This window comes from Callithrix jacchus, chromosome 17, assembly GCF_049354715.1.
Source record: "Callithrix jacchus isolate 240 chromosome 17, calJac240_pri, whole genome shotgun sequence".
NCBI classification, from domain to species: Eukaryota; Metazoa; Chordata; class Mammalia; order Primates; family Cebidae; genus Callithrix; species Callithrix jacchus.
In genome coordinates this window covers 23,636,784-23,658,097 of record NC_133518.1, presented here as the reverse complement: position 1 = coordinate 23,658,097, position 21,314 = coordinate 23,636,784, and the positions used below count along the sequence as shown (strand labels likewise).

At 36.4% G+C, this 21,314-nt stretch overlaps 1 long non-coding RNA gene across 2 annotated transcripts; it reads left to right on the top strand.

Moving 5' to 3' along the window:
- The first annotated feature begins 17,508 nt into the window (after window positions 1-17,508).
- LOC103788729 (uncharacterized) lies at window positions 17,509-20,745 on the top strand. Of its 2 annotated transcripts, none has more exons than XR_614723.5 (3): window positions 17,509-17,571; window positions 19,008-19,195; window positions 20,003-20,745. It is a non-coding gene; the product is annotated as an uncharacterized LOC103788729 (long non-coding RNA). The 2 variants fall into 2 exon arrangements; XR_004735910.3 differs by having other exon boundaries at window positions 18,984-19,195.
- The last annotated feature ends 569 nt before the right edge of the window (window positions 20,746-21,314 follow it).

Below are 21,314 nucleotides of genomic sequence, written 5' to 3'. Positions count from 1 at the left end.
ACATTTGGAACACTTACTTTTCTCCTTCAAGATGGGTCTGTGTGGCAAATAAATGTTTCCTAAACCTAAAAAAGCGTTCGCAAAGCTTTCAGAACCTTTGAGGAGGTTTTAAAAATAAATAAGGTATATATTGAGTTTTAATGGTTTCCCTATAAGAGTTTTCCTATAAGCTGCAACTTAACCTCAAAACTTTTGTAAATGACACTTGACGTTATTTTAGTTCAACTACCTGGGTTAGCCTAGGATGACAATGAGAGCACAAGGACAGGGCTGCTCTCCATCAGGCTCTGTCACCCCACACCCTCGCACCATATGTGTAAGTTCTGTCAGTATATTTTAAGCTTCTTGTGGGAAGAATATAAGCTCTTTGCTTCTCTCCCCATTTAGGAGAAGTTTTTCACCCAATTCTTTAAAATCTTTTCCTTAGACAAGGAATTCCTCACTCTTATTAGTGGGCATAAAAGGCTGTTAAAATGGTATAGCAATAGCTTTTGTTCCCTTTTTCCTTCGATGCAGCTAGAATGAGAAAGCAGGTCATGGGCTTGTTCTTGAATGAGAAAATTCTATCTATCCACACATCTATTCCTTAAAATTTAGTTAGAATTCATCCTGTGCTAGGCTCCATTTCAGTTTCTGAGTATATGTTGGTGAACAGATTAGATTATATTAGGTTTGGTCCTGGCTTGCATAGTTTCATTTTGATGAGGAGACACTCACAATAAAACATAAGCAAATGATTGATTATGACAATATTGATCATGGTAACTCTTATGTAGAAACTAAAACATAGTGTCTTAGGGTTCTCCAGAGAAACAGAACCAATGGAGTACACATACACACACACACACGCACACACGAAGAGATTTATTATAGGTATTGGCTCACATGATCATGAGGGCAAGTGACACTGGTCAAAGTTCAAAGGCCTTAGAAATAAGAGCATCCAAGGGCAAAAGAGGATGGATGTCCCAGCTCAAACAGCATGAGCAAATTCTGCCCTTCCTCTGCCTTTTGCTCTATGTAGACCCTCAATGGACTGGACGGTGCCCACCCACATTGGTGAGGGAGGCCTTCTTTCCTCAGTCTATCTATTCAAATGCCAGTCTTTTCCAAGCACTTCCTCACGGACACACCCAGCAATAATAGTTTAAAAGTATCTTTATATCCCCTTGGGCTAGTCAAGTTGACACACAAAATTGACCATCACACAAAGTAATGTGCCAGTGAGCTAGAATGGAGAAATAGTTTACATAGAGTGGTCAGGGAAGACTTCTATGAGGAGTGATGTTCAAGCTAAGTTTTGAATGATATGCAGGAACCATATCTGGGGCAGAGTATTATGCATACAGGAAAAAATGCCTGTTTGCTCAGAGAGAATGAAATTCCTGGCTAGTTGTGCTGCAGGGCAACAGTTCTCAACAAAGCCATGACCACTGCCAATGTCAAAGGATCCGAAGGTCCTCAACCTTATAAACTACTACTTTCTAGTGGATGGTAACTTCGTGAAGACAAATCACTGCAGAGAACAACAACAAAAAGGTAGTAAACCTTTGCCAGCAACATAAGTGAAGCACTTATTAACTTTAACAGTATTTTCTTTTATAGACCAATTCTCTGTACACTCAAAAACAAGCTAATGTTTTGATTTAAGTTAGCGAGTTGAAAGCAAAAAATCTTCTAGGAAACAGTTAAATTCACTTTATAAGTTTCCAGAATTTTATTAGTAAGTAGCTGAAACACCTTTTATGTAAAATTATGAATGTGCCTGTCATTGATACATAAGTATCTGAAAAAAAGGTTTATGATTTTTAGCTTAGGGAGTTACTGTCTAAGTCAAGGCAGTGGGCTGCCCAGCTGTGCATGAACTGTGCTCACACATATGATGTTCCTTTATCATAAAAAGACGATATTTCTGATTTTTTGTAATGTCCACCCTCTGGCCAAGTGTTACCTTGTAATGAAAATTTCTTCTTTTGGCTAAAAAAAAAAATAATTTTTTACAGGATAGTAGAAGTTTGTAGGTTCTATGTTATATGCATGATGATGGAAATTTGTTTTAATGCTGTGTTCAAATGAAAAGGCCTTGGTTGTTTTTGGTGTAGTACCTGAGAGTTTTATAGATTACACATATGTAGCCCATGAATCCCAGCTCTCTGAAAACTTCATTTTCGGCTGGGTAGCCTGTTGTCAAAGACCTTCATTCCTCCTGTTGATGTGGGATCCATAGAAGGATTTGCTGGTCTCTGGAGAGACTGGGATGATGGCTTCCCTTCCTCTCTGCCATCCCTGTATACTGAGCTCTGCCTAGGCCACTCTAAAGTTGAAACTGTTTTCCTCTCCACTGTGGAAAGGGTTTAAGGGTTTAACTACTTAAAGGTTTAGGGAGGTGGCATTGCAACTTGCTTTTTACAAAGATATGTGGTGAATATGTCTTCTTATAGAGTTTCTATTTTATTGGAAAAAAAATAAATTGTTGGTTTCATTTTTGTAACTATGAAATTAGGCTTCAGATAGATTAAACCATTTCCCAACCACAGGCTGAAGTTCTTAAACCAAATCCTACACAGAAAAAAATGCAAGATTGAGTAAGGGAAAATACAGAGACCAAGGTCACAAACTAAAGTTTTTATGTTTTCAATGATCATTAAAATTAATCTAAGAGTGCAATAAACAAAATGAGCATTGTATCCATGATAAACGTATTAAGTCAGAAATGGAAACAATCCAATTTGCAGTTCCTAGAAATATACAGGATTTCCTTCTTTTGTGATTTTAGTAAGATCCTTATATGTGAGTTTTTTGATGTTGCAGAAAATACGTATAGCAAGAGGCATTTATGTGTGTGTGCCTTGTCCCATTCAATTCTTCTGTCAATTTCTGAATTTATAACTCAGTTAATTTCAGCCTCTGAGTTCTCTCATGATCCCAGAGACCAATTATATAGATGCTGAAGACAGAAACAAAAATTAAAGAGTTAACTTGATTTGGCATAGCTGGTTGGGGATATTTTAAACCCTCTAATGAAAACATGGTCTTAACTCTGTTTGTGGTCATTTAGGGATAAACGATGTAATCTTCCACCTCTTTTTGCACAGGGCTCAGATCACTCACTCCAGAAAGTGGGTGCCTCAAAACTTTGCAGGCATCCAGGGACAAAACCCTTTAGCTCTTTCTTCCCTTTACTCAACTTTTTTCCTCCCAGTTCTCAGCTCAAAATGTTTCCAATTATCTCCAAAAGAAGATTGCAATTTTGGGTCCTAGAATAAAAATTCATAAGCTTGAGGAAAATTTATATATGGAAATAATTCCATTTAGATCAACAACTCACAGTTGAAGAGAGAGATAAATGAAATGACCTGAGTCAGAGGAATGACTATGCCCCTCACTGTGTGGCCTTGGGAAATTATTGAATTTTCAGTCCTCCAATTTCTTTGAATGATAATAGCTTTTCCACATAAGGAAGTATTAAATGAGTTAACACATAAAGAATATTTAACACACTATCTGACATATTAGTGCTCAGTAAGTTACTGACATTATTTCCTGTATTACAGATGCATATGGCATTAAGGGAACATTTGGAAGGATACACCTTGTTTTGCAATGAGTCCTTTTTTTTTTTATCTTGAAGACTTCTCTGCTAGTAAAATTTTAAGTAGTATCACCCTTTGTTAATCCAGTTATTAATATACACTGATCACAGTGGAAAGTGGCAGTTATCATGAGGGGGGGTCTGTCAGTGAGTGTTCAGCTGAATAATTTAAAAATATCATTTAATAAAGATTCATATAAAGGTATAGATGCAATTTAAGAAAAAAACTAAAATGGTATACAAAAGGGGCAAAATAACATCTCTTCTAAGTTGTCAAGATTGTCAGATTTTGGGGGACTCACACAGGCAGCTGGTTAAAAAAATAATTAAGGACCAGTGAATAAATAGGTTCAGAAGTGGTCATTGTTAGGGTTTAATGACATGAAATAAATACACCCTTTCTCCTCTCTGATTTCTCAAATTATAGAAACAGATCAATACCACTAGTAAAGCTGAATTTTAGAACACTGCAGGCACCCAAGGCCAAATTGGGTTTCCCATTTCTGCTCCATGTCGGAATACTTTACCCAGTGCCAGACCTGGTTGCAGACCACCCTCAGGTCTTCTCTGGCACTGGGGGTATTCTACAACCCTGCTAATCATAGGAGTGGAGGAAATGGACAGGAGAACGAAGGCTTCTTAACAGGCCTGCAGAGGGAGTTAGCATGGAGATTGAGAGAAAGAGAAAGCCAGAGAGAGAATAAATTCCAGAAGGCAGAGCCCTGTATAGGTAGTAACCAGAGAGCTCCAGATTTTATGGATGGAAAGGGCAAGGGAGCAGCAAAAGCACAGGAGAGAGAGAGGGAGGATTCCATCATGGACAAAGCTAATTAGGAAGAATTGTTTGTAGTCACTATGTCTTATTTTTATTTTTTGACTGCTTTCAAGATTGTCTTTGAGTTGCTTGACATAATTAATTTATGAGAATGCTTTTCAGGGGATAATTCTCTAAGAACTGGGGATGAAGAGAACATACTTCATTCCATTTTGATTGGGGTCAAATTTGAGATAGTCAGAACATTGGGTAGTGTATGGGAAATGCAGTTTATGTAAGTGAATGGAGATGTGCCAGAGAGATAAATACATAGAAAGAGCTTCTATGACAAACCATTCCTCTTTGCTGACTGCAACTACCAGAGGGGCTGTTATATTTTCTATAATTTTCCTTTTGGGGATTGTTGAATTATAACTGGAGAAATAAAACTTTCCTCCTCTCCCCAACACAAGGTGGTTTGGAGGGTGTCATGTTGTGTAAGAGTTTAATGAGGAGTTGGCAAGCAGTAATTTTAGAACTTTGTCCAAATCTTTGCTCAGCAGAGAAAGGCCCAGAGCTGAGCTGGCTGTTTGGACTAGAAAAAATGAGCTGTATTTCTTTGCATAAGAAAGTGGGGAATTATTATTTTTGCCTAAGAGGAAGTTGGCAGAAAATGGAATGGAGTCAAGAGGAGCCGAGAGATAGGTGCATGACTGCACAGTACAGAAGAGTGTTCAAAGGACTTAAGAGCAGGGAAATCCAATCAGTTGTTGGTTTTGGTTGGGAAGGGAATGGAAATGATTAGAACCTGTGGCTCTGCCAGGGAAATACAATTGTCCTAAGAAGGTTGCGCCTCTCTGTGAACACCTCTTGCCTCCCTAAATCTTTCATAAAAACTACATTATCACAACATTGCACTTTGTATGAATCTTGTGCTCCTGGAAAGCAGCAAGAGTTACATGTTGGCTGGGCATGGATGGCAACACACATCTATAATCCCAGCAAGTTGGGAGGCCAAGGCAGGAGGGTCACTTGAGTCCAGGAGTTTGAGACCAGCCTGAGCAACATGGCAAAAACCTGTCTCTATGAAAAAATAAAACATAAATAAAGTGTAAAAATTAGCTGGGTGTAGTGGCACACGCCTGTAATCTGAGCTACTCAGGGACTCAGGTGGGAGGAGATCACCTGAGCCCAGGGAGGTCAAGGCTAGTCAGCTGTGACTGAGCCACTGCATTCTAGTCTGGGTGACAGAGTAAGATGCAGTCAAAAAAAAAAAAAAGAAAAAAAAAGAAAGAAAAAAGAAAAAAGAAAGGAGGAAAGAAAGAAAGAAGAGAAAGAAAGAAAGAAAAAATTTCCCCACTCTTTTGTGTCCTGGGAAATAGCTAATCACAGAAGAAAACTTTGCTCTTGCACATTCTGAGATAAGCCCCTCTGCATTCATCCTTGTGACTCTCATTTGATGATAAGTATGATGAATCCCTTGTTTTTTCCTTCCAGAAAACCCCAGGCTCTCCTTCCTTTTCTTTCAGATGCTTATTAATGAATATTGTCATTCATATTAGATTAATATTTTCATTAATATTTAAGAAATAGCAACAGCTTGAATAAAATTATATCCTTAATTGTTTGGTCCAGTGAGATTTTGTCTTTCACAGTTTTGATGTCATGACTTGAATTGGCCCTCAGATGGATTCTCATTTACTGCACCCAGATGACAGGTCTTTTCCGAGCCCCTGTGCTTTGTTTCTGACTAGCTATCCAGGGACCCAGTGGACCAGCAGGTGAGTCCAACTGCTGGTCCTGTGTTCTGGGCTCTTGTACACTGGCAGAACAATGAGGATTTGATTTTGATTCTTTTTGAGTTCTTGTTTTATTTCTGGTGCCAGCTTCATTTGGCTTAATGTTGTGACCATTTGGTGATCTCTGTAAGTGGATTAATGGTTTAGAGATATTTCTGTTAAGGGAAAGACAAAAGAAAAATCTGGTGAGTTAGTTAGCCTTTTCTATGTGTCTATTTGTTTATTTTGAGGTCGAATCAGTTAAAAATTTGGAGCTGCTAAGAAGAGAACAGTCTTTCTGCTTTGTGGGCTTTGTATTTCTGTGTTTATGCTTGACCTATAGCTGAAATTTTAGAATTGAATTTGAGCTTTCTGTCTTTCTGCAGCTATATGTTTATATGTATGTGATTTAGAAAGACCCTTTATATTCCATTGTGTTAATGTGTAAGATTTTTCTATCTCTGCATGGTATTATCAAATTAGACTGTAAAATTTCTTAAGGGAGCTTTATTCTGATTGGCTTAGAGTACTTACATAATTGAATATTCCTAAAATTCCCAGAAATTAAGACTAACAAAACAAATATTTTCAATGTGAAAAAGAGACTTAAAAAACAGAAACCAACTCTAAAATGTTTTAATAATTAAAGTTTAAGTAATTTCAGTAGATCTTTGTTAAACAAGACTACTTTAATAATCCTAGTTTAATTGAGAATAGATATATCTTCTCTCTGAGTTATTAGCATTAAATATAATCAATTGCATGTTTTTATTCTACATTGGAATGTTCTCCCTGAACTAATACAAATTTACTGATAGAATAAGCTAGCATTATTTTGACTTCATGTTTAAAATTATTAAAACTGTAAACTTGTGCTTAACCAGATTTAATTATTATTCTAACTTTATTTCAGCAGTAATTATATTTTGTAGTATGTCAGTTTCAAAATTGTTTTCCAGATTTTTAGTTAACTTAAAATCTTGAATTTATTCAAGTTGACTTAATTAATGTATATTCATTAGATGCCTAGATCCTAAGTAAGATAGAATACTCAACAATTAATTACAAAACAAAATTTATGTGTAAATGCTTTTTTGCCTTTTATTTTATGTGCTATAGGGAGACTACATATCTGTGGGTCTGCCAACAAATGTGTTCATTTTTGCCATGTGGAGAAGTTGTACTATAAAGGATGTGAGTGGCTATAGAGAGTTGTGAGGTATTTATTCAGGAGCTCTGATACTCTGCTGCAAATGCTGGTGTGTAACAGACAGTTTATATTACACACCTCACAATTTTCTCTGTGAAGTACCATGACTGTGGTTAAAAGTTATAATCACCATAGGTGACTAAGACTCTAGTAGCAGCAATGGTGGCAAAGAGTAATAACTTTGTATGCAAGGTAATCAGGATGTATTAAGGAAAAAAGAGTAGTTTCTAAAATAACATAACTGATTGTTTAGAATGAGGAAGATGAAAGTGCAGAAAATCTGAATATATAAGTTGAAGAAAGTTTACAGAAAGGTAATTTTGTTTGGGTCAAAGCTGGCTATGATTTGATTTTTCAAAGTAAGATGGTTTAAAAAACTATAGGTGAAATTATTGATGCGGAGCTGTGATGTCTGCATTATCAAGCAATAATTTTGAAAACTAAAGCTGTAATTTGGTTTTCTCTTTGTTTAAATGACAGGATTTCCTTGGATTCTTTGGATTGTTGGTCTGCTCTTAATAAAAAGTTATAGATGGTTATTCTTTACCTGCTGCATAGTCTTCCTGGGTAACAGAGATTCTCTGTTTTACCATAATAGCCTGCTATGATTTATATTGACTTTATTTTGTCCTTGTTTATTTAAGAAAATGAAGACTGCTCATATCACACTTATTTACAATCATGTCACCTTTTATATTCACTTTAAAATATTTCATTTTTACTTTGAAGTGAGCTGCAAAGTATTCTCTCAGGTGTTCATGATCTTATTCTTATTTTAAGTGTTTAAATCTCATAACAACTTTTGATTTTTGCCTTCTCAAAATTGCATGCTATCTTTTGCAATTAAAACTGCTCTTAAAATCGCTCAGAGGGATCCTGGAAAATCACAAAAGATTTATTCTTTTATTTTGAAAAAAGAGAGTGGTAAAAATACTTTGGATTTTTTTGGGGTGTGTTACTCTAGGCGAGTTGCATGAGAACCACTGTCAAATTAGAAGAGATATCTAGGTTTCTTTAGGTTAGATATGTAGGCAGAAAATGTTGTTAATACAAATACTTCAGAAATCATATGCTGTATTGCAGCATCTAAGAGATTAATCAATTTCCTTATAGTCCACAATATGTTTGATTAATCAGAATTGGAATACTGTTTTGCCCAGTACCAGACAACAACAATATAGAATATGCCATTTTCATATAATAATTTTAGTTATTTAAAAGTATTAACTTGGTCTAAATTTACTTTTGAGTTTGAATTCAGTATCCCCTACACCACTGGTTTTTAATTGGGCATTTACCTTACTTTACTTACCTATGGAGTTTTATTAATATGTAAATATTGAAGACTTACTCCAGACTTAGAGAATCTCATTACTTCATATTCTTGATATATTCTAACTATATGCTTGGTATATTCATAGTAAATTATGTCTTGGGATTAATATATGTTGTATTTTAGTGTTTTTTTCTTGTAAAGATTCTGTTAATCTATTTTTGTGAATTAGATGCAATATCCATTATTTGAAAATGGGGATAATTATCATGACTATAGATATATATAGTCTAAAATGCTTTAGATTGACATTATCTAGTTTTGTAAGCCATAGAAATAACTGAATTTGCTTGTCAGTTAGACTGATTTTATAATAAACTTTCATCAGATCTTTCTCTTTGAAAATTATCAGTAATATATAAACCATAGCTATTTTAATTTTTCTGTCATTTACACATTTTTTTTTTGGTGTTGTTTTACTCTAATGCTTCCCTGAAAGCATTTGCTATCAGGTACAGGCCAGAGCTCTTTAGTTTCAACATGGAAGGACTGTTTCAGAGGACCATGGGAAAGGTCTATGCCAGGTAGTTGGGGGCATGGGCTTCTGATGACATTGTTTAAATGATTTTGATATCATAACAGTGGACTTAATCAGAATTTTCAGAATTCTGGTAAAGAATCCAATGGGTTTATGAGACTGCTAGCTAAAGATTAAGCAGAAAAACAATCAATTACATGGAATACTGTTAATGTTTTAATGTTCTACTTTTAGGATTTATAAAGAATCTTTCTCTTTTATTCAAGTTATCTATAACTCATAACTATTTAGTAGATTGTAATAGTCCGTTCTCATGCTGCTAATAAAGACATACCAGAGACTGGGTATTATAAAGAAAAAGAAGTTTAATGGACTCATAGTTTCACATGACTGGAGAGCTCTCACAATCTTGGCAGAAGGCTAAAAGCAAAAGCACATCTTACATGGCAGCAGGCAAGAGAGCATGTGCAGCATAACTCCCCTTTATAAAACTGCCAGATCTCATGAGACTCAGTCACTATCACAAGAACAGCATGGGAAAAGCTGCCCATGTGATTCAATTACCTCCCACCAGGTCTCTCTCATAATAGGTGGGAATTTTGGGAGCAACAATTCAAGATGAGATTTCAGTAGGGACACAGCAAAACCATATAATAGACCATGCTTTTGTAAATAGAATTAAAATATTTGTAAATGATGTAATTTATCCCTGCCTGATGAATGTTTCTCTGAAAATCAGAACATAATTATTTGCATAGGCCCAATTAGAATCTGTACTTTGTTATAAGAACATAATTTAATTAATTAGTTATGTAACCAAGGCCTTGCCTAGAATGTCAGATTTGATAATGATGCTCATTTAATTAGATATGATCAGATACTTTAAAATAAGTCAGTTTGACTCTATGGCACCAATTCTCACAGATTTCTCTTGGAAAAATTGTCCTGGTACCTGCTTATGAGACTCCCAGTGGTACAGATGAGCAAGGAAATACTTCCTGTTTGGCCCAATGAGCAGTAAAGGATGAATTAAGCAAGTCCAAGTTGTCCATATGCTGAAGACTCTATAGAAAGATTTGATCCTTTCCTTAGCTCCTTAGAGATAACCCTTGTGCCATGGACTGAATGCTTGCATCTCACAAAATTTATATATTGAAACCCTGATCTCATTGTAGTGGTATTTGGAGAGACAGCCTTTGGTAGATAATTAGGTCATGAGGATGGAGCCCTTTTGATGAGATTAGTGCCTTTATAAGAAGAGACTTGTTGAGAGATTCTTTCCTCTCTCTTTGCTCTTTACAATGTGAAGAAACAGCAAGAAGTCCGCTCACCAAGAAGAGGACCCTCACCAGACACTGGATTTACTGGCATCTTGATCTTGGATTTTCTAGCCTCTATAACTGTGAGAAATAAATTGTTGTTTAAGCCACCCAGTCTGTGTTAGTTTTGTTATAGCAGCCCAAGTGAATAAGACATCTTGGAACATCTTGGCTGATAATAATGTCTTTGTTTACTTGAGGGTCTTGGGCCATGCCAGATAGTCCCGACCAACAGTGTAACTTACGGTGGGGGCCGTGTTGTATTAGCTTTATGCTGGAGGGGCCAGAGGTAAGGTTAGTTATTCAGGCAGTCAGTCATGCCTATGTGACAGAGTCTTGTTAGCAACTCTGGACACCAAGGCTCAAGTGAGCTTCCTTAATTGGCAATACTCCTGCCTGGGGTCCATATCACATAATTTCTGGAAGAGAACAGTACATATGATGCCACTGGGAGGAGACAATGGGAAGCTTGCACCTGTTGTCTCCTGGACTCTTCCCTGTGTGCCTCTTCCCTTTGTGGATTTTAGTGTGCATCTTTTCATGGCAATAAACCGTAACTGTGAGAACAATGGCCTTTATGAGTTCTGTGAATCTGCTTAGTGAATACAATTCTCGTACAGTCATAAGTACTGCAAGTGAAATCTGGTGGCAACTTGACTTAGCTTTCCAGCTTCAAGAGGCTTTTAAAAGTTCAATATGAGACTCTGTATAAAAATATCTGGTGAAACAAATTTAGAAAGACCCATATAGTAAATAACCATTTTTGATGCACCTATGTAGTAGTCATGCTAAATATAATGAAATCATTCTTATTTTATGATTAAGAATAATTTTTATTTGAGGTTATTTTACATCAAAAGAGAAGTGGTTATAGAAAGAAAAGTTACATTGCAGTGGAAAACTATGCATTCTCTATAGTTTATACTTCTGAGTTCTCAAATAGTAGTCCTGTTTTTGTTTTGAGTTCTTTTGAACCTCTTTGAAAATTATGGGTAAGTGATGCGTATCTAAACTCTGTCTTTTCTGGTAGTGTTTTAATTGACTTCTTCCCTATATGTGGAAAAACAAGTTTTGGCACCAACCTGTAAATTGAAGTGGAAATGGTTAGCTTGCCCAAATTGTCAGTCATTCTTATATTTTACTTCTTTCAGTTTCCTTCAAATATGGCTATAATTCATCAAACTTTTCAAGTTTTTCTTGTTTCTATCTGACTTGGCATCCAGAACTAAAACATACACTTTCAGATCTATATTGGGATTCCAGGTTGCCTGGTAGCTGGCCCTTTTCTACAGGATCTGAAAAATCCCCATAAGCTGAACCCTGGCAATTTAATATAAACCTGAGCACTCAGCAGACCACTCATGGGCCATGATTCTCCCTTGACAAGCTAGATAACTCTGAATATCTGGAAAAATGCTCTGGTCATGCATGCTCCTATATAGGAGATTATGAATCTGATGCATAGCACCACACAACTCCTGTTCCTATGTCTAGAGCTTCATGAAACTCTTTTCCATGTTTTAAGCATCCTTTTTTTTAAAGATGACTGATTCCCAGACCCTAAAACAACTGCCCTTTGCCATCACATCTTAACAAATTGTTCAGCGTACTTTAGAGGAAAGAAAAATCAACAAGAGTCCTCCAGATACTATTTCTTAGACCTTGCTCTGTCCCCCGAAGGAGGTTTATGATTACTGCTAGGTTGTTCAGCAACAAATAACACTTGTCTTTATGAAAGGAAGAATTGACAATGCTGAACTTTATCTGAGTCCTGTGCTCCTCGGAAGAAGTGATGATTAAGAAACCCACCATCATTCTGTGTTTCTGAAATGTCTAATCACAGAGGACCACCTAATCCTTGCATGTTCCAAGATAAGCTCAACCACTATCATTTTCTTTTCTAAGACAGAGTTTCACTCAGTTGCCCAGGCTGGAGTGTAGTGGTGTGATCTCAGTTCACTGCAACCTCTGCCCCCTGGGTTCAAGCGATTCTCCTGCCTCAGTGTTCCAAGTAGTTGAAATTACATGGTGCACACCACCATGCCCAGCTTATTTTTTGTATTTTTAGTAGAGATGGGGTTTCACCATATTGGCCAGGTTGGTCTGACCTGGGTGACTGCCTGCCTCAGTATCCCAAAATGCTGGGATTACGGGCGTGAGCCACCTTTCCCAGTCAACCACTATGTTTTCTCATGATTCCCATAAGATCTGTGGATGACTTCCTTGTTTGTTGACCTTGATAAACCCTCAGGTCTCCTGCCTTTCACTTCAGATGTTCTTCTATAATAAATGTTTTTCCTATTGCAATCGCCTAAATAAAATTATCTCCACAATTGCCAATTGCATTTTGTTTATCACAACAATTACAGACCTTGGAAGGGGCGTGTGTGTGTGTGTGCTGGGTAAATCAAATAACCAGTTTTCACTTTTTAAAAAAAATTAATGAGATAAGAGATTAGTTGTAAAATGCAGAGAGAATATTTATCCATGTAAAGGAGTCAGTGCAAAGTAACCATGAGCATTAAGCTCCTCAGAAATCCTCTTGGAATATCTGGAAGGGCCTCATAGCAGTGCTTCTCACACTTTAATGCATAAACAACTCTTATAGAAGCTTTTTAAAATGAGATTCAGATTCAACAGAGCTAGTGTTTTTGCTCTGCTCTCAGACCATGTTGATGCTGCTGTCTACGGTGCTCACTTTGAGTAGCAAAGCTCTGCAGGACATGGAATGGAAGTCTGAGCAAATCTTTTCTAGATCTCAAGAATGACCCTGGCTGACATTGAGTTATACAATACATGCAATGATGTCAATGTATGTTTGGTCACTATATATTTCGGAGAAACTTGGATATATAGCATATAGACCACTCTCATGACAGTGTTAGGAGGAAAAGCTAACTTGCTGCTTTGTTCCCAGGAGGTAAAATTAATAACCACAACAAAAGATGGTGACTTCTTTCAAGGCTATCTCATAATAGGTAAAATCAGTCAATAAGAGAACAGAGATTTTTCAAGAATCAGCTTGATGTAATGTGTCATATAAATTTATACCTCATAAGTCATATGTTGTAAATGCAGTTTTAATAGCTGCAGACTTTACAGAGTTTTTAAAAGCATAGTGATTAACACTGCAATTTTTTAACAGAAGCAAATGTTTACCTTAGTTCGCCTATTCCTTTAAAAACAGGCATGAAGAATTGATGTTCATAGTGTGGTACCAAAAGCAATATTAATATTTAAATAATTTTCTGCACATGCAAAATTACATTGTCTCTAAAAGTCTGATATCATCTTGGCTTCTTATATGTGGCTATCTAAATGCAGATTTTTTTTTCACCTGGACCTTGCTCCATTCAACTGCACAGCCAGGCAGCAGATATTGTACTCATCTCCAGGATAAATTCCCATTAGAAAGCACAAGATTGAATTTACAGTACAGCTTGTGCCTTCCTAGCAGAGATTATACTTTTGAATTTACAGTGTGTGGTTTCACATGAGATGACTGATTCATTACAGATGCATTACAGTAAGGCTGCTTTTTCTTGTGTCCCCACTGTTTTTTTGGACCTGGGAAATTCGTACGAACCTGTGCATTGGTATTCACCTTGATGTAAAACAAAGTTCCTGATGTCTAAATTCCAAGGAGTTCTGGAAGAGTTATATACACAAATATGGTTAATAAAAATGAAAATTTTGAGCACATAAATCCTCCATCATAATTCTGAAATTATTTCCCTAGCGAATTCACCCATATACTCACAACCTTCTAATATAATAGAAAGTAATGGCCACTATTGTCACACTTTTCACAGGAGAGGATTGAATTGCAATGCATTGAAAAGAAAGAGAAATAGGCTAGACATGGTCAAATAATTGTGGTTACCTAATAAGATAAAGAAAGTGAGCATATTTAATTGTGCAGTGAGCAGCAACATTATTACCTTTTATTTGTAGAGATAAGAGGGAGTGTGAGTGTGTGTGTGTGTGCGCCTGTATACACTGACACACATGGGTGGGTAGCTAAGGTCAGTCAAACTGGGCTAATAAGATTTACTTTAAAAAACCTATCCCTGATCCTCACAATTAAGGATTCTATTTATACATTTCTATGCATTTACAAGAGAAATGCTTTGTTTGATTAAAAAGTATTCATTTACTTAGGGTCATATTTCTAGAATTCGAAGAATGTGGGTTTACCCTTTGTCTCCCAATGTAAGAGTCACATTGCATGTGCTCAGCAGTTTCAGAATACTATTATTCTAAGTGAATTTTCCAGAGCTCACCTACATAGCAGATTAGGCAAAGATAAAAGAAGAAAAAAAAATAACTGCAGGGCACTTCCTTTTCTTGTGATAATCTGGCAAAGTTATACGTTTTGATACTGACAAAGCAAATCAACGACTATGGTACTTGTATTATTCTTTATCAATTCTATTTTCTTTCACCCCTTATTTCAAAATTTCTCTTGTCCAAAAGTCAACAGATTGTTGTGTTTCACCAATTTTTAGGCTCACTATAAAAAATCCAGAAATGCAAATAACACTGTGGAGTTTGATGCTTCTTCATTGAGTTTATGGTACATAAGTTCATCTGTATTTCTGATATTTGGTCAGCAAGTATTGCCTCATGGTTACTCCGGATTTTCGCGAACTCTCAAGTCCTCCACTCAACTGCCAGCTTCTTTTTCTCTTTACAGATACTCATTTAATTCACGGAAGGCATGGAGACCAATGTCTCCATATTCAAAGCTGTCTTGTATGTGTAGTAAGACAAACACACTCCCTCTAAATAATACTTTTTCCTTTCTTTTTAATTATTTGTCATCTTTCTTTCATAGTATATTTCAATGATGTTAATTTCCAGGAATAATGTTAAATAATGTTGTTTCTTAATTTAATGCAGCCTTTAAAAATATTTTACCATTAAATATGAGGTTTCTCTGAGTTAATTTTGTTGTATTTTATTTATTCCTTTTTGATGTTTCTTTTATCTGGCTTCTCTAATTGGATTCTGCTTAGTGCATTAATTTTAAAAAATCTTCCTTGCTTTCTAAATATATTTTAGTCCATTTATTTGTTTTGGGAAGGTATTATTTGAGCTACATCCTATAAATTTTGATACAAAGTGCTTTTATTATTATTCATTTAAAAATTTCATACATCATTTTTATTTAGAACAAAGTTTTATAATTTTTTAGATATTTTTATGGGAGAAAAGGGAAGTCTTGCATGTTGATTAGAATATATGACCTACCTGGTTTTTATATTTTAGAATTTAAAATCATGTTTGTGCACAAATACATAACCAATTTTTGTACATGTTTCATAGGTGTTTTATAAACCTGTTATAGTTTAGGATCCATTACTTATTGAATTGTTTCACTGAGATAATAATAATGTGTAGGGGAGAAAAAGATAATTTTTACTCTACATTTGTAAGTTTTTGCCTGGGTCTCTCTACAACATAAGGTAGATTAACAAGAGAAAAACAAACAAATTTACTAACATGTATACCTCAGATATACATGAGAGATACCCAGAGAAAAATAAATAACTCAGAATTCAAGTGTATGTAATATCCTCACCTAAAAGCAAAGAAAAAGGAGAATGTGACAGAGGCCAGTTATGGGAAAATGACCAGGAGAAGCATGATAAACAAAAGTAAGGTTTGTCATGCAGATTTCAGTTAGCACCTTTCACATTGATAAGTGTCTTTTGTAATTTAACCATCCTTGTCTTCCTGGTACAAAGAGGGAGAAACCCTCATAAATGGAGATACAAATTTCTCTTACAAAAGGGTAATTTCTACTGTGTTTTCAGAGCTTATCTTGTTTCTCAGAATAATCAGCTCAATACAATTCTTATGACAAAGAGGCATTTTTGGTTTTTACAGTCTTATTTTGGGGTGGCATATTATAGTCTCCGACAAATGCCTACCTTTTTGTTCTTAAAACTCTTCCAGAATTTTGGGATCCTCTTCTAGGTAGGTAGTTTCTTCTCTGTTTTCCTTGTAAGTCTGAAAAGGTGAACACATGTTGGATCTGCTTTCACACTTTCTGTTCACTCTTCAATACTGTGTAGCCTGCATTTCATTTCCAAAAGGCACCCCCAGTTACCAATCTAATTTCTTAATTGTTACATCCAATGGACCTGTCACAGCCCTTCTTTTCTACCTGAGTTGTCTCAATTTGCAGCCACAATTTGGAGAAAAAACTTTACAATTAATTTTCTACTCTAAGAATATATGTCTTCTTTTATAAGTCTCATTTTAGAAAGAGGCTATTTAATTTTCTAAGGTTTAAAAGAGTAGTGAGGTGATAGGAAATGAAGAAAAGACAGTTAATATGTTTCAGTTGGAGAAATAAAGAGTGGAATATTAAAATTTATCTGCAGTTCAAGATTTAAACTAAGTCACTGTAAAATTCTTGCTGCATGTGTTGAAAGATGAAATTACAACAAATTTAGTTTAGAGATCTAAATTGGCTGTATTGTAATTCTAGAATCAGGCAACATTTCATTCCATGAACTACAATAACTGTTCCAATGAGTCGAATGGAGGAGGTTGGCTTTATAGACAGAAAAAAAGGGCTGAAGAAGGCAGAAACAAAGCACAAAAAGCAGACTGATCATTTCAGTCATTTTCCTTGTAAGGCAGGGACAGACAGGCAGAACAATAGAAAGATAATGTAACTGGGGGATGGGGTGCAGGGGCTCAGCTCCCTCTCGGTGCTTGCCAACAATGTAAGGGCGGGGAGGGTGGGGCGGGGGGATGGGAGCAGAGCTGCAGGGCATCCAGAGGCGCTTCCTATTGCATCGATCAGATGGGCACAAGGCACAGCTCCCTCCCTGGTCCGATGTGTCCCTGGATGTGCCCAGGTCCTTGATCGCTCTTACCCCAGGAATGGGGAAGGGGTCCCAAACGGTGAGCTTACCGTTCGAATACATATCTTGGAGCCAAAGAGTTTAGCAGAGAGCAATTTATTAGGCAGAGAGAGGGGAGAGAGAGAGAGAGAGAGAGAGAGAGAGAGAGAGAGAGAGAGAGAGAGAGAGCGAGCTAGACAGCTCCCACGCTGTAGTGGGAGGGGATTCAAGGGAGGAATCCGCACAGGTAAGGGGTCGGGGATTTTAACCCTGGAGTTCTTCCTGCCCCATTCATGTTCTTGTCCAATAAGAGGAGTTCTTTTAAACTTCCTCTGGAGTGATTGATCTTCGACTCTGATACTGGATTGGCCGCTATTTCTGCAACAGAGGCCCTTCCTCCCAGAGCTTTTCATGGGCTTTTCAAACAAAGGATCACACTGGGAATTTTTACGTAGCCCTGGCATGGGAAATTCAAAGAACTTTATGTTCCTGGATGGGGACATGGATGGAGGCATGATTCTGGGAAGCTCTTGCTTTTGAAACCACGCCCCTTGAGGACAAGAGAAGATTTTTTTCCTTGACATGGTCCTTCAATAACGGATTGGTTAACTCTTGGTGGTAGAGATTAAAACAGAGGGAACTTAATTTTCATGTAGTTTGAAGAATGACACTGGTCTGTTTGGGAAATTAGGCTGCTATCTCTCCCTCTTGATTGTTAGGAAGGACAGATAACACTTAAGTTTTGGTTTGGTAAGCACAGGTGACTTGATTTTGATTTTGAGTATGGTCTGCTGAGATCTAGTTTAGGAGTTTATTTCAAAGCTACAGCCTCCTGTGATTTAAAATATATATATATATATTTTTTTTATTGCACTTTAGGTTCTGGGGTACATGTGCAGAACATGCAGGATTGTTGCATAGCTACATACATGGCAATGTGATTTGCTGCCTCCATCCCCCGTCACCTATATCTGGCATTTCTCCCCATATCCCTCCCCAACCCTTCTATCCCATGCTGTCCCTCCCCTATTCTCCCAAACAGACCCCAGTGTGCGATGCTCCCACCCTGTATCCATGTGTTCTCACTGTTCAACACCAGACTGTGAGTGAGAACAGGTACTTAAAAAAAAAGTACAGATATATAGATAGTATTTGTTGGATTTTCTGTTCTTGTGCCAGTTTGCTGAGAATATTGGTTTCCAGATTCATCCATGTCCCTACAAAGAACATGAACTCATCATTTTTTATGGCTGCATAGTATTCCATGGTGCATATATGCCACATTTTCCATGTTCAGTCTATCATCAGTGGGCATTTGGGTTGGTTCCAGGTCTTTGCTACTGTAAACAGTGCCACAATGAACATACGTGTGCATGTGTCTTTATAATAGAATGATTTATAAACCTTTGGATATATACCCAGTAATGGGATTGTTGGGTCAAATGGAATTTCTATTGTGATTTTTGCTTAACACATGGTTTCAGCATTCTGGTTCCCCTGCTGTGACACATAGCTTTGCTCTATGTACCTCTACAGGTAAATTTGGAAGCAAGGGGAAGAGGGAAGGTTGGAACATTGGATCAACCTGACAGATTCTCATTCCTTTCTTGTTCTTTAGCACAGGTGCTTTCTCTGTCCAAAATACCTTTGTTTCCACAGCTTCTATGATGATTTCACTTGCAGAGCTGCTGGAACTCTAGCTTTGGAAAACATATCATGCAGTGTTCTTCTGATGTCAGCTTTCTCGGTGCCAGGACAGAGGATGGGGGAATAGATGCAAAATGTGTATGACACTGAAGGGTCCAGCCTCTAGCTAGGTATGATTGATGCCTGGGAATTAAGCAGAAGAAGACCAAAGGACACAGATCAAGGTACCAAAGTCCAAGCATAAATCTGAGGAAATCATACAACAAAAATGGCTAGGATACGCAGTTAGAATAACAGGAAACAGTAAAGAAAATATACTTGATTCCTCAGCACATTTCTGATTCAGTCAGGAGCTTTTCATGTGATTCCTGCTTAGGTAGAAGGAGATGGTTGCAGAAAATATACGGAGTGAGAAAGTTACGGGAGTGACAGGAGCACCTAAAGGAAGACTTGCTATTTCACATAGTGTGCTCTGAGTTTGCTTTGAGGGAATCATTTCTACTTCTTTCTCTTCCTTCATGATCCTTTAAGCAGAAGAGGTCATTTTTACATAAATTTCTCTCCCTTGGAATGTAGAAATGTTGATGGAACTTTTGAAGAAGTTAAATTTAAGTGTTTTACATCCCCAAATAGCATAAACAACAAATGGATTGGATTACCATATGAAAAATGACAAGTTTTTCCTTTTTCTTGCACTGAAGTTAAAAGATGCAGAAAACCTATTGTTACTTGTTACTGCTATTCACACATTAAAAATAAGAGATAAGCAAAGTTGGGGTCAAACTGGGCTTCTGTTCTTTAGTCCTCTTGTTCACGGTTGTTGTGTTACTCTTTCAGGATACACTTGAAAAGTATCTACTAACATTTAGAAAAAATGAGATTCTTTGTTATAAATCATGTAAGCACAGTGTTCCTTTTCTTATACAAAGTGAGAAAATAGAAATTTACCAGGTTAGAATGAAATTTAACAGACTTTCTGATAATTAACAGCTCAGTGTTTAGATCATAATTCCTTGCTTCTTTTCTTTCAGGGGAAATAATCAGCAACCTTGAAGCTGGAACATGTCATAAAAGGGGAGATTGAATTCATGGACTGGCGTTGGAGGCCACTTAGAAGGATACTGCAGAAATGTGTGTTTTGCTATAACCTTTGGTGTTATACAGAATTATAGGCTCTTCCCACCCCTTTCTAATTTTCTTATCCCAAATTTTCTCAACTCAAGATGGTTTCAAGTGGTCACTATAAATGAGCTCAGAATAATTATAATAGGGCATGTGGTGGTCAGGAGAGAAAAATGACTGAGTGACTGTGGGAATTGACAAATATTTATTTTCGTTTGTGATATTGTAACTTGCTGTATTACAGGTTCAAAATCATTTCTCAAAGAGTAATTCTTGTTCTGAATTTGCAGGAATTTTTAATGCTTCATTTTACTAAAAAGTATAATATTTAATAGGCATTTAGAATTTATTTATTGTCTATGATATCCCTGGCATTTATTTCAGAGCTAAAGTTATAAAAAAGGCAGTCAGCTAAACTTTTATCAAAATTTAGTTGTCAGTCTCCTATGACGGAACCGTATGGAGTTATCCTGTCTATAATGGTAGCCACTTATTCCATATGGTTAATGAGCACTTGAAATGTGGCTAGTGAATTGAGGTATATTGTGAATATAGATTACACACTGAAATTTGAAGAATTAGTATGGAAAAATGTAAATTTTTGTTATTAATTTTTGTAGTGATTACTTGTTGAAATATTTATTTATTATTTATAAATATTTATTATAATATTTATAAATAATAGTATTTATTTCAACAAGTAATCACTATAAAAATTATTAACAGAAATATTAATCAACATTAACAGTAATTGGGTTAAATATAATAGTAAAGTTGATTTCATGTGTTTCTTTTTATCTCTTATAATGTGGCTGCTAGAAAATTTAAGATTATATAAGGTATTTGTATTTGTCTCACATTATATTTTGATTGGACATCACTAGTCTAGGATGTTTGTTAAAATAGCAAGTTATCACGTTCCATTCACAGACATTGTAACCACACAAAGTATTTACCTTGCTACTGCCTAAACAGAGCCAGTTTATCTAGATTAACTCCCCTAGACAGGGGGATTGCCATGGAGAAAGGGCGATTCACACTGAGCCAGCTGTGTGGGACTGGAGCTTTATTATTACTCAAATCAGTCTCCCTGAGCTTTGGGGGATCAGAGTTTTTAAAGATAATTTGGCAGGTAGGGTTTTGGGAAGTGGGGAGTGATGATTGGTCAGGTTGCAGATGGAATTGTAGTGGTATCCAAGTGAGATTTCCTCGATGTTTTCT